Raw genomic sequence first — 14,094 nt, forward strand, 5'->3', positions numbered from 1 at the left:
AATCTCCAAAGATAAAAGAACATCTAAGACTAAATTCTTTAGAAAGAAGAACTTAGATTTAAATTTAATGGGGCATTAGAAATGTGAGTGAAATTGAGGGAATGAGATAGGGTGTCCATCCTGAAGGAGGTCCAAACCCTAGATAATGCCCTGTTCTCTCCATGTCTCCCAAAAGAGTTGTCTATTATGAAGTTTAATAAGTTTATTATAACAAATCTGAGAAAAAACGTGGCAGATGAGGGTGTCAAGGTGAAACATGAGGACAACAGTGAACATGTGTGTCTAAACACAGAGTGATTGACAACCACAGTTTTAGACGAAAACAGAAATACCTTCTTCAAAAGAGAAGGGGTGAGTAAGGATTTCTCAACTGTAAATCAAAGAGGGGAGAAATGAGAAGAAGTCTTTCATATCCAAAACGAAGCTTAGCGAAGGCAAAATGCCTTCTGATATTGACGGAAGTCAGGTAGGTTAACTACTCCCTCACATATAGGTTTTTGGAGTAAGGACAATGAGATTTGAGAATGTTTCTTCTGGCATAAAAAGGCAGTAATAAAGGAGTCAATTCTCTTGAAATGAGGTACAGGAATTTTCACAGGTATCATTAAGATCGTATAGAGTAAAATTGGTAACTTTAGTAATTTGATACCATCTAAGCAACCCACCAGGACAGAAATGGAGGATTACAGTTCGGATGAAGGAAAGCTGATGTGGACAAAATATTCTTAGGATTAATGCGTTTTGTCTCAGTGATAGAATTAGTGAGCCAAAGACCCACGTATTTGATCATGGAAGAAGTCAAGAGAAAGCCAGAGGAGTCCAAAGGATGTTCAGTGCATAACTATTTAAAGGGAGTATTTCCATTTTATTAGTATCAATTTCATACCCAGATATCAATGAGGGTAATGACAACTAATTCAGTAAAGCTGGGAGTGAGGTATCAGGATTAGAGACAACATAAGCTACTAATTTAAAGAGATTATCACCATATTTAAAGCCCAATATCAGCAATTTATTCCCAATGGAAGAAAGGAAAGGTTCCAATGCAAGAAGAAAAGTGGCGAAAGAGGGCAGCTTTGGCAGACACATCTCAGAAGTGAAAAGTAGAGAGATACTATGCCATTCACTATCAGAGAAGCTTTTCTAGATATATATAAGGATATAAAGTCCAAAACCATGCCATCTTAAGCCTGACAGCATAGAAACCTCAACACAATCTATCAAAGGCTTTCTCCACATCAATAATTTTTTGCTGCTAATGCATAAGACAAATTGGGAGATTAACCAAGAACATTGAAAAATAAATGCGTATTGGATGCTAGTCTATCCATAATGAACCCTGACTGTTCTTTCCCAATTAGTGTAGGTAAAAAGGAGACTAGAAGCAAAGTCAAAATGTTTGCCTTTATTTTATAATCAACGCTAACAAGAGAGTTGGGGAACTCATGTTTACAAAAGGTAGGTTCCTTACATTTTCAGGAAGAAGACATATAGGGGCATATTTACGAGCCCCTATTGCCACAGGAAATCACTTTTATTGACGTTCCTGTGGCGATATGGGCTTTGCCTTATTTACAAGCAGCCTTAAACCACTTGAATTGGCTTAACGCTGCCTTGTAAATATGGCACCCTTAAATGCTATACTTAGGGTGAGCAATGGGTGTTGCGGTGGGCGTTCCGCCTCAATGCCCATTGGTTTTGATGATGCACCATATTTACAAGGGTGGCTTAAATATGGGGCAGCTCCAAAATGAAGACCAAAAAAACCTGGTCTTAACCTGGCGCACTGAGGAGCAATGCTATATTTATCCTAATTTTTGCTGTTTTTGTATGTGCTGCATTGTGCAGCACCCATAAAATCAGCAAAATGTCATGCATGATTGTTTATGTGTAGGAAGGTCTTTCCTTCCTGCACATAAACAATCATTTTGAAAATGACGAGTTGCAACTTCTATGTGTGCTGCACAAAGCAGCACACATAGAAGCTGCAAATCACCATTTAAGATTGTTTTGTGCAGGAAGGGTCACCTTCCTGTACATAAACAACCAGTCCCACAACTCAGACAACCTTGCACCATGGTGCAAAGGTGCCTGCGTTGGCAAAAGGCAGCTGTAATTAGCACCAGGGGGAAACGCAGGGCTGCACCGTATTGTTCTAAATATAGTGCAGCCCTGCATTTCAAGAGTGGCAGAGCACTGCTTTAAGCCAAGCAGGCGAACGCCGTGCTCCGTCACTTTCACTGTGACACCATCAGGACCAGAGACTTTGCCCTTTTTAAGTAAGGAGATGGTCTGAATTTTTTTCTGTCAGGCAATATTTGATCCCAGAGAGGATAAATTGACATCTGCAGCTGTAGGACATACAACTGTGCTTAAGTAATTAGTAATATCACCTTGTTGAGGAATAATATCTGGGCTATATACATATTTATAGAAATGTTCAAATTCAGAAAGATTTCCTGTTCTTTGAAAATAGAAGAACCTTGAGCATCCTGCAAGTGATATATTCTTGTCCATTGTTGTTTAACTTTCAAATAATTTACCAATAACTCACCAGCTTTATTAGAACCCCTATAATAATAAGCACTACTTTTGAGAAGAATGGCGGAGGCACCTCACATCGAGATTTCATTTCAGGGGCACACTCTTGCCTATAACAACAGTTTCAAGCTATTATTACATTTGTTATTGTTATACCTACATTTGTTCAAAGGAAGAATATTCAGTGTAATATATTACTAGATCTAACTAGTTCCTTTAGTATTAGAATGGATTTGAAAGAGTAAAACCAATGATTTTGACAGTTGTGTCGTAATTTGGCGATGGCCGAGTTAGCGCTTAGCTGTGCTACACGTTTTCCCGCTTAACTTGACTATACTCGGAAACGCCATTTTGTGTGTTACGGCGGCCATCTTAGATCATAAGCGGCCTCGTGGCCAGCATGGCCTTTAGTCCGTTGTCCGTGCCATTGACCACTCGAGTTTGCCCAGCAACAGGCTATTTTTAGTACTGGTCAAGCCCGTACATGCGCAGTCCCCACTGACCAGTCACCCCTCAGGAATGTGCCGCCAAACTGACCAGCGGAGTTGTAACCCCTCCAATGAGCTGGCTGTGTTCCAAAAGATGACCATATATGTACATAACGCTTTGTAACTTTGTACCGCCTATTGTTTTATTACCTGCAAATTGTATAAAAGAGCGAGTCACACCGATGTTCGGTGTGATACTTCTTGCATTACCGAAGGGTGCTGTAGGAATGTACCACCACCCCATGGGGTCTTAATAAACTTGTTCTTTGAATTTTTCAGTTTCCGTGCCAACAGTTCTTTCGATGTAAGTGGGTTATCTTCGGAGCATGTAGGCCTTGGAAACCCGATACTACAAATTGGCGACCACGAAGGGACTCATCGGCGACTCGGATGCCCGAAGGAGAGGTCGTGACGAAGGTTTGGACACTCGCCATGGACGCGCGCTGCCACTGAGTGACCCGAGTCTTGGCAACCACGGTGTTTCTTCCTTCCCTTCCGATCTGACCTTCCAGGTGGCGCCGGTCTCCGACTGAGTTTTCGATCGTCTGTGTTGCTGGATAAAGTGCCGTTTGGCTGATTCGATTAAAAAGACCTTGGCAGTTGGAACCTGGACCTTTGATACTTTGGGTAAGATTTGTGATCGGTAAGGTAGTCTGCGGATGCTTACTGAAGTTCTATGATTTGTGATCGGTAAGGTAGTCCTCGGACGCTTACCGAAGTTCTCTGACCTATGACTTTGATTTGAGTTAGCTAACATTTGTGAATTTGTGAACTTTGAATATATATGTGTAGTGCACTTCACATAGGCAGGCATGTAGAGATGTTTCTCTAATTTTGTTTTTTTCCTTTGAGCGGCACATTTGTGTGAAGAACTGTAAGTGCCATTTTATACGGTATCGCGCTTTCGTGATACTTTTTGAACATGCCTGTTTTAAGCACACTCCGAGGGATGTGCTGTCTTGGAAATGGTACCACAATTAGGTTAGCGGAAGCACAGCCGGCTCCCCCAGAAGGAACACCAAATAGGGACATGTATATTAAATTTGGCCTTCCACATATAATGTACAGTAAATTATGGAATAAGTACACTAAATCGGATCCTGAATTGCAATGGCCTCTACATGGGTCGTTCGATTTGCGTAAAGTACAGTTTGTGGAGCAATGTTTGTTTCAACGAAGGTCTAGACAAAACATGTTTGATTGTGTACGAATGTGGGAGAAAGCGGTGCGTGAGCGAATGAAACGTGAAGTTGCCTTGGCGGACAAAGAGCAGCGTAAGGCTGCTCGAGATAAGGCTTTACAGCTTGAGGAAAAGGAGGCTCAGGAACAGAAAGAGAGGGAGGAACGGGAGCGCAAATTGCAAACGACTGGTCAATTCCCTATTCGTCGACCACTTTATCCTGTCCTTAATAATGAAATTGATGATTTTTCATTGCTAGATCGATCACCGCCTCCGTACGTTTCGCCCACTGCTCCAACTGCAGACTCGGACGAGGACGGACAGGATAAGCCGGGAAAGAAGGGTGTATCTGGTGTCAGGTTTTCTGCGGAGAGATCCGCACATTTACGTAGTTGGGCTCGTAGAGTGAATACGAATTTTGTTTCTCAGTCTGAACTTGTTACTGAAAGGGGTAATTGGACAGAACAAGAATTACTGTATTTTTTGGCTACTTTGGCAAATGAAGCTGTTACCGCATATCGTCAATTTTACATTAGAACCTAAGGCTGTGTCATTTCATCATGAGAATTTGGATAAAGGTTTATTTGATTTTGCAGATGTCGATGCCTTTTACAAGCAACTGATCCAGCTGCGAGATGAGACTGCCAGATTGCGGGAGGAGCGGAAAAAGAATAAGGAGTCCGGGCCGGAGTCTAGTGGGTAATCTAAGGAGTGTTCTCTCCGGGGTTCAGATAAGAGTTCTGCGATGCATGTTATGCCTATGCGTGAAGCCGCACCTTTGTATGTTCCACCAAAAGGGGAAGGTACAGATGATGATTAAATGTCAAAGGATGCGAAGGGGTATTTTATATATAACTGGGTGTGTACGCCTTGGAATAGAGCGGATGTTATGGCGTTGAAAAATTCTTTACCTGACCTTCGTAAAAATCCGGCAGCGTTCTAGGAAGGGGTGGAAGGGGCTATTTCGTCTTGTGTGATGACTCTTGTTGACATAGACCTGTTTTTTGGGTTAATACTTCCGCCTGATATGTGGAGACAAATTCGTAAAAATAATGATGAAACAATACTTGGGGGAACATGGAAAGAAATAAATGCAGCTGATTTAGATAGGGAACCGGCATGTAAGCCTTGCCAGTTGATTTTAGACCTCCCGGCGGCTATTTTAATTAAATTAAAAACGCTCGTACCTTCTAAAAAGATCGATTGGACTATGTTAGCCTCGTGCAAACAAAAGCCAGATGAAACGGTTTCAGATTTCTTTACACGCTTCGAAGAGGCGTTTCATGATTACAGTGGTCAATCTTTAACAGACGATACAGGTCGGCATTTGTTTGTAGATAAGTATGTGGCCAATCTCCTGCCGGAGATTGCAAAGCGATTAAAATCGAGTGAGAGTTCCTGGGCCACGGCGACCCCTGCGTCTTTGTTGACTATGGCTCAGTATTATGAGCGGCAGGAGTTGGAGGCTAAAGAAAGTGTTGATAAAAAAGCGAAAGAATTGAAAACGAAGGTGATGTTGGCACAGGTTCCTGGAACACAGGGTAGAGGGAATGAAAGAGGTAGACGAGGTGGAGGAAATACGTCATATGGTCGTACGGATATAGCGGAGGATCAATGCGCTTATTGTAAAGAGTTTGGGCATTGGGCTGAGGATTGTCCGGTACTTCGTGAACAACGTAGCCAGCGTGGGCGAGGAGGCGGTAGGTCGCGGGGCGGTTATACGGGGGCGAGAGGTGGTGGAGGTGATCGTGGAAGGGCTGAGGAGAGGGGCCGTGGCCAGGACGAACGAAATACTTTTGATAGACGAAACCAATATCAGATATTGGAGGGTGAGAATGTGGAGCACCAGGATTATGTGCATGCATAGGACTGCGTAGGATGGGGTGCGGAACCAATTGAAGTGCCGGTAGATCAGGAGGGTCCATATGTAACAGCGGGCATTTTGGGTTCTACTGATCAATTCCTAGTCGACACCGGAGCTACTCGTAGCGCTTTGTCAAAGAAATTGGTTCCGAGGGCTCCCCTGTCTGGCGAAATGATAACATAGTTTAAGTTTAAAATATTTGTTAAGCGCAACGTACACCTGGGCGGTTTCTTGGCGCAACATGTGTAGGGTTCGATGGCACACCCTCCCCTAGCCCATTGTCAAAACCCCTTGCACTCTGTCTTGACCAATTTTTTAGTTTTGGTCAATTTTTGCTATCGCCCTATACACCAGATAATATCCTGGGCATTGATTTGCTTAAATATTTTCGAGCAACGATACGGTGTGCTCCTGAGGGAGTGCGGGTCATCCTGAATGACAATTACCCTGACCCAAATAGGTTTTATACTATACTAGACGTTCCAGCTTTGGCCTCTCTCCCGCACACGTTATGGGCGACCTCAGACACGGATGTGGGGGAGATGCGTATTCCACCTATTCATATTACTGTTAAGGAGGGAGCCTCTCTGCCACGGGTGCCACAGTATAAGATTTCGAGGGAAGGTGAAATTGCCCTGACTCATATTGTTCAAGATTTGATAACTGCAGGAGTGGTGGAAGAAGTTCCTTATAATGTCTGTAACAGCCCCATTCTTCCGATCCTTAAGAGAGATACTGATGACAAAGTCTATCGGTTTATTATTGACTTGAGGGAAATTAACAAAATTGTCATTCCCCAATACCCGGTGGTGTCCGATATTGCGACCTTGCTCACGTTGGTACCACCAACGGCAACGACCTTTAGTGTAATTGACTTGAAAAATGCTTTCTTTTCCATCCCTGTCCATCCCGATAGCAGATATCTGTTTGGCTTCACGTTAAATAATAAATCGTATAGATTTTGTCGTGTTCCTCAAGGTTACACTGAGAGCCCGAGTATCTACAGCCAGGCTTTGAAAAGACAACTTGATTCCTTTGAGTTACAATCGGGGGTTGTCCTTATCCAATATGTGGATGACCTTCTGCTTGCTGCAGATTGTTATGCACAATGTGAGGAGAGTACGATTGCGCTGCTTTCTTTTCTGGCACAGAATAATCACAAGGTTTCTAAGAAAAAGCTACAATACTGTAGACCCAAGGTGACCTACCTCGGTCATCTTTTGTCTAAGGAGGGGCGTGCATTAACATCAGATCGAATTCAGGCGATTTTAGATACACCAGTCCCCCGCACACAGAGAGATGTACGCGCCTTCATAGGGTTAACGTCCTTTTGTAGGCAGTGGAACATGGGGTTTTCGCACATTATAAAACCCTTGCTAGCGTTACTGTCCAAAGCTACGCCAATGCCTCTTGAATGGACAGATGAATGTCAAAATGCTTTTGAACAATTGAGACAGGCCCTTTGCTCTGCCCCCGTATTAGGTACACCAGATTACACGAAGATTTTCACATTGTACGTACACGAGAAAGATGGGTGCGCGTTATCAGTGTTAGTGCAGACACACGGGGGCAAGCAGAGGCCATGTGCGTATTTTTCTGCCATCCTTGATCCTGTAGCACAAGGGTTACCAGGGTGTTTTCGAGCAGTTGCAGCAACAGCAGTAGCTATACGGCAGAGTGAGGGAATAGTGTTATCGCACAAATTGTTGGTGTTAGTTCCCCACGCAGTAGATGCCCTGTTAAATCAAACAAAGACCCAATATCTCACGAGTGCACGGTTAACAGGATATGAGCTTACACTGTTGGCGCCACATATCACATTGAAAAGATGTGCTACCCTGAACCCTGCCACTTTATTGCCCTATCCGGTCGAGGAGGGTCAGGAAGAAAAACATCATGACTGTGTTTTCCTGACCGAGGAACAGACAAAGGGTCGTGTTGACTTACAGGATATGCCACTTCCAGATGTGGATGGGGAACTGTGGGTTGATGGGTCGTGTTTAACCCCTTTACTGCTAAGGCAAGATTTGAAGGCCTCTTTGTTTTCCATTGAAATCAATGGAAAGTCCATGACGAGTTACCCTTGTCATTAGCAGCCAAGAGGTTAAGGCTGCCAGATGGCACGACTTCCGCAGCCTATGCGATCACGACACTTAAGACAGTGGTGGAAACAGCTAGAATACCACAGAAATCGGCTCAAGCAGCAGAGCTGATAGCTTTGACAAGAGCCTGCGAACTGAGTGTTGGCCTATGTGTGAACATATACGCAGACAGCCGGTACGCCTTCGGAGTAGCACATGACTTCGGCCTACTCTGGAGAGAGCGTGGGTTTTTGACTTCTCATGGAGTACACATTATGCACGGAGAATTGGTGCGTGATCTCCTAAATGCGTTGCTTTGTCCAAAGAAAGTAGCGATAATAAAATGTAGCGCCCATAAAAAGATCACCGATGAAGTGGGTCAAGGAAATGCCTTTGCGGACAGTATAGCGAGACAAACGGCTATGTCCCGAACTGACTCCCCCATGTACGTGACAAAATCCCAAGCTGAGCGATGGAATGATGCTAGAGCGGAGATATTGGATATTCAGAAATCAGCTACTGAATCAGCACTTGCGGCATAGGCAGCAGATGGGGTGCTAGATGATGAAGGGTGTTGGAGAAGCAAGGACATGGAGAAATGGAAATTGCCTGCAGCTTACTTGCAAGCGATGGTCCAGATGACACATGGGTTGGCGCACGTGGGGGCTCTTGCAATTACTCGACTGTTAACACGAGTTTGGGAGCATCCCGAGATTGCTAATACTGCCAAGAGAGTAGTGCAGACCTGCCTGATTTGTTTGCAGCACAATCCTGCAAAGGGGACCCATACTCCGAAAGGAGGGTTTGTTCCACCTTCTGCACCATTCGAGGTACTTCAAATGGATTACATCCAGCTTGAGCGCTGCAATAACCTTAAGTATGTCTTAGTGGTGGTGTGTGCTTTTAGCAAATGGGTTGAGGCCTTCCCCACGAAAGATAATACAGCTTTGACAACAGCTAAGGTTTTGCTCAAGGAGTATTTCCCTCGATATGGAGTTTGCAAATTTTTGTGGAGCGATAATGGGCCTCATTTTGTCGGGAAAATTGTGGAGTATGTGTTGAAAGGCTTGGGGATTCAGCAGAAGTTTCATGCTGTGTTCCACCCTCAGTCAGCAGGTCTTGTCGAGCGGTATAATGCCACGTTGAAACTAAAACTGGTTAAGATTGTGGCGTCCACGTCATTGAAATGGCCGGATGCCTTACCGCTAGCATTGCTCTCTCTCAGATCGGTCCCCCACTCTCGAACAGGCCTCACACCATATGAAGTGGTGTTTGGAAGGCCTATGAATATTTGGGGGGTGCCTAAGCCGCGATTGATACATGATGTGCCTTGTATAATGATGAACGATTATCTGGCACGATTAACAAATGATTTACTTTCTATTCACCAACAGGTTGGAGAAGCGCTCCCTGACAACTCTACTGGAGAAGGCCATGATCTTCGCCCTGGTGACCACGTCATGATTAAATCGTTTGAGAGGGCGAACAGCTTGGAACCGAGGTGGAAAGGCCCCGAGCAGGTCCTCCTGGCGACTCGAACAGCTGTACGAGTGACCAATAGGAAGCGGTGGATACATTCAACACACTGCCGTCGTGTCTCTCCTGATCTGGTGAATCCTGCTGTGTTGACCGACTTCCAAGAGATTTTGGAGAAAGAAAAGAGCCCAGCTGTGACATTGGCCGAAGTTGAGGGAGCCTTCCCGGACCACACTGCTTCTGGACGAGAGCGCTATAATCTGCGGCCACGATAAGAAGATTTTTGGGGTTTTCGAGACTGGTTGGTTACCGCTCTGGGGTTTGTGAAACGGAAGCCGGGAATCTCAAGGGGGGGGGATCAGTTCTGCCAAGAGTAGCGACACCCGTCTTGACCCCGGAGAAGAAAACAACGGCTACCTTGGAGCTCAGCACCGTATTTTTCTTTTTTAGGTGTAATACACACATATGTACATTTGAGAATTTGTGAACTCTCTGAACTATTTAAGACTTTGGAAAATAATTGAACTATGGCGTCTTCTGCATCACGGGACAAAAGAATACTTGGTGCCATCCTCTTTGTCTTAACGATTGTGGTAATAGCAGTGATAGCTTGGGTAGTTGAACTTGTGGTGCCTGCACGTGAACATTTGCTGCCGACTACCCCGGCTCCATCTGAACATTTTCATTTCACTTTGCCTTACCATGAAGAACGGCACCGACAGACTTATTTGAACAATAGTTTTATTCAAATCCTGCATCATACGCATAACATGACAAACACGTCTAATTGCTGGGTGTGTGGGATGTTGCCTGGGCACCAGAAGAAAGGGGGCACTCCACTCATTCCACTCCCGTTCTCACATAATGGATCCTGCAATGCCTGGTATACTCTCCTCTTCACTTTGAGATGGCCAACAAAAGGGTGGGTGCTTTTCCGTTTGAATAAAGTATGTTACCATGACCGGGATGGGTATCCACGAGCTGAGGGTACTCGATTTGAATGGGAGGAGTACCGCCCCGATAATGTGTCTGCCCCACGTGTTTACAGCAACCAACGTAACATTAATGTCTCTAGCTCACATGTTATTAATGTTATTGCCACTAAAGCTGATTTGTGTATACGCAGTAAAGGTACAATATCGGTTGGGAAAAGCGAATGCAATACTACATTCACGTTTGACAGCCCGAATGGCATATCGTTTGTAGCATCTCGAAATACGTATTTTATTTGTGGAACGAAGGGTTATCATCAGCTCCCGTTGGGATGGTTAGGCACTTGCTATGTATCTTTTGTACTATCCCCTGTATTTATTGCCCCACCGATGTATCATAATGATTATATTCTGTATCATGATTTCGTGCTGAATCGTGCTAAACGTGCTGTTGTTCTGGACGACATCGACCAGACGGACACTGCTTTGCAACAGTATGTGGACTTCAATTTGGGACTGTTTTCCTTTGTTGGGGCTGCGTTAAATAGTCGAAAGATACGACGACTGACCCGTGTAGTTGAGGCTGTAGCAAACGATACTGCCATCGCATTAGGGAATATTACTGAAGAACTTCAGATTTCTAGGATTGTTACGCTCCAGAACCGAATGGTTCTAGATGTAGTTCCAGCTGACCGTGGGGGGGCATGTAGAATCATCGGAAGCAGCTGTTGTGTATATGTACCTGACAATTCACCATCTGTTTATGATGCCATTTCGAAATTGCATAAGATAGCTGCTGAAATACACCCGGATAATGGAACTTGGACTCTTTCAGGGTGGTTCTGGTCAATGCTTACCTCTTGGGGTTGGAAATTGCTAACAATTTTATGCATCATTGTGGGGATACTGTTTGGTGTATGCTTATGTATTCAATGTGGCCCTGCTTTATGTTCTATGTGCTTATCGGCTTACATACCATCAAGACGAGCTCTTGCCCATGATAAAATGATGCTTCATAAAGAAGTAACCCAAATAATGCTAATCGATATTGAAGATGAACACCCTGATTATGTTCACTATGAGGTAGCTTCAGCTAAACGCTAAAAGGGTCGTCTGTCGTAATTTGGCGATGGCCGAGTTAGCGCTTAGCTGTGCTACACGTTTTCCCGCTTAACTTGACTATACTCGGAAACGCCATTTTGTGTGTTACGGCGGCCATCTTAGATCATAAGCGGCCTCGTGGCCAGCATGGCCTTTAGTCCGTTGTCCGTGCCATTGACCTCTCGAGTTTGCCCAGCAACAGGCTATTTTTAGTACTGGTCAAGCCCGTACATGCGCAGTCCCCACTGACCAGTCACCCCTCAGGAATGTGCCGCCAAACTGACCAGCGGAGTTGTAACCCCTCCAATGAGCTGGCTGTGTTCCAAAAGATGACCATATATGTACATAACGCTTTGTAACTTTGTACCGCCTATTGTTTTATTACCTGCAAATTGTATAAAAGAGCGAGTCACACCGATGTTCGGTGTGATACTTCTTGCATTACCGAAGGGTGCTGTAGGCATGTACCACCAGCCAATGGGGTCTTAATAAACTTGTTCTTTGAATTTTTCAGTTTCCGTGCCAACAGTTCTTTCGATGTAAGTGGGTTATCTTCGGAGCATGTAGGCCTTGGAAACCCGATACTACAGTTGCTTTTAGTGCCTGAAGAGCCAAAGATTTAAAAGTATCCCATACCAATTCAACAGATAGATTAGGATCATTGTGAATGTGAAACAACTCCAGAACAGATGAGGAAAGCTATGAAGAAAATTATCCGTCTTTTAAGAAACCATCATTAAACCTCCATCTTCCTTCTTGTTTTTGATCCAGGATCATATTCAAATCAACAATGACTGGGGTGTGATCTGGAATCAGAATGGACCCAATTTCAGAAGAGCCAATATTTTGATATAAACTTTTGCTCCAAAATAAAAAGATGATCTAAGCTAGAGAGAGTGCCATGAACAATGGAGTTTAAAGTATATATTATCTGGAAGTATGGTTTACAAAACCTCCATGAGTCGATCATTGCTCTCTGAGAGACAATGGCATAGAATTGTTAATGAATTTAGTGTGTTAAACATTTGCTGGATGATTGCCGGTCAAGAAAAGGGTAGATGATATGATTACAGTCAACTCCCAGTATGAAATAGTCATTGCATACTGAAGGCATTTCCTTCCACATCAGTCCAGAAATTTTGATCAATCTTAGTGGGGCCACATTCATTAAAATGGTTAAAGAAATGGTATTAATCAAAAAATGTACAATTATCCATCTGCCATCACTATCGATGTCTTGAGAAACAATAGTAAAATTCAATCACTTATTACAAAGAGTAATAACAACATTTTTGTTATTAAGGATAGGGGAAACCAGATGCATTCCCCCCAACCTCATTCAAGTTTCAAAGCTTCTAATTCAGTAAGATGAGTTTCCTGAAGAAGAGCCATGTCTGGGTTAAACCCACCCAAATGCGAAAGACCTCTCTGTCATTGTGTGGGATTACTAAAACCTTTCATATTCCATGCAATAACTCTGAATTATATCAACAACATTACATTTAATAAATACCTGATCTACAAGGTGAATGAAGAAAAACAGCATAATAAAGGACAAGTAAACACAATAAGTAATAAAAAAACATCTAGGAAAAAAGGAAAAGAAGAGCAAAATCCATTGACCCACTGGGAGCAGTTCATAACTAATCTAGTGGAGAAAAATGCTGTGCGTTCAAAAGGCATGGTAATATCAGCTACATCTTTTCCCCAAAAAATGACTGTTCAACTTAAGATAGCAAAAAGAAAATTGAACAATGCGCTGAGGGTCCTTAGAAATCGACCATCCTCTAATGTCAGGAGTAAGATATTACCAAAACTGTGGTCACTCTATAAACATGGATACAAACAAAATCTGAGCTTGATCTGTTCTGGTGTAAATTAATTATGCAGCAAAACGTAAAGATGCACGTGAATTTTGGAGACTGGTCAATCAAGCCAATGGTGGGAAACAACAACAACTTATTACAAATATATTGGAAGAAGTTTGGGAGAAGCATTTGGGATCAATGACGGGTTACACCAGAAATAGAATAGAGCTAACAGAAGTAAATTCAGTAGAAAATACAAAGGTTAATGATAATGAAAGGAAAAACACCCAGCAAATGATCCAGCGGACAACAGTGGAAAAAAATCATAAGTTCCAGCAGACGGAGTAGTGCACCGGGGCCAAATGGCCTCCCTCAAGCACTATTTAAAGAAAAACCACAATATTGGGCAAATACCTTGTCAAACTTGTTCAATAATGTTTTATGGAAGGAAGAAGTCCCAGACAAGTGGAGGGGCTCAATTTTTGCTCCGATTTACAAAGCTGGTCAAGTCTCGGATCCTGCTAAATATAGACTTATAGCTTTAATGGATTGTGAAGCAAAGTTTTTTGCTAAGTGTCTGCTAACAGAACTGACGGATTGGGTTGCTGCCAGTAATTTACTCC

This window comes from Lissotriton vulgaris, chromosome 1_1 (genome assembly GCF_964263255.1).
Source record: "Lissotriton vulgaris chromosome 1_1, aLisVul1.2, whole genome shotgun sequence".
Classification (NCBI taxonomy): Eukaryota; Metazoa; Chordata; class Amphibia; order Caudata; family Salamandridae; genus Lissotriton; species Lissotriton vulgaris.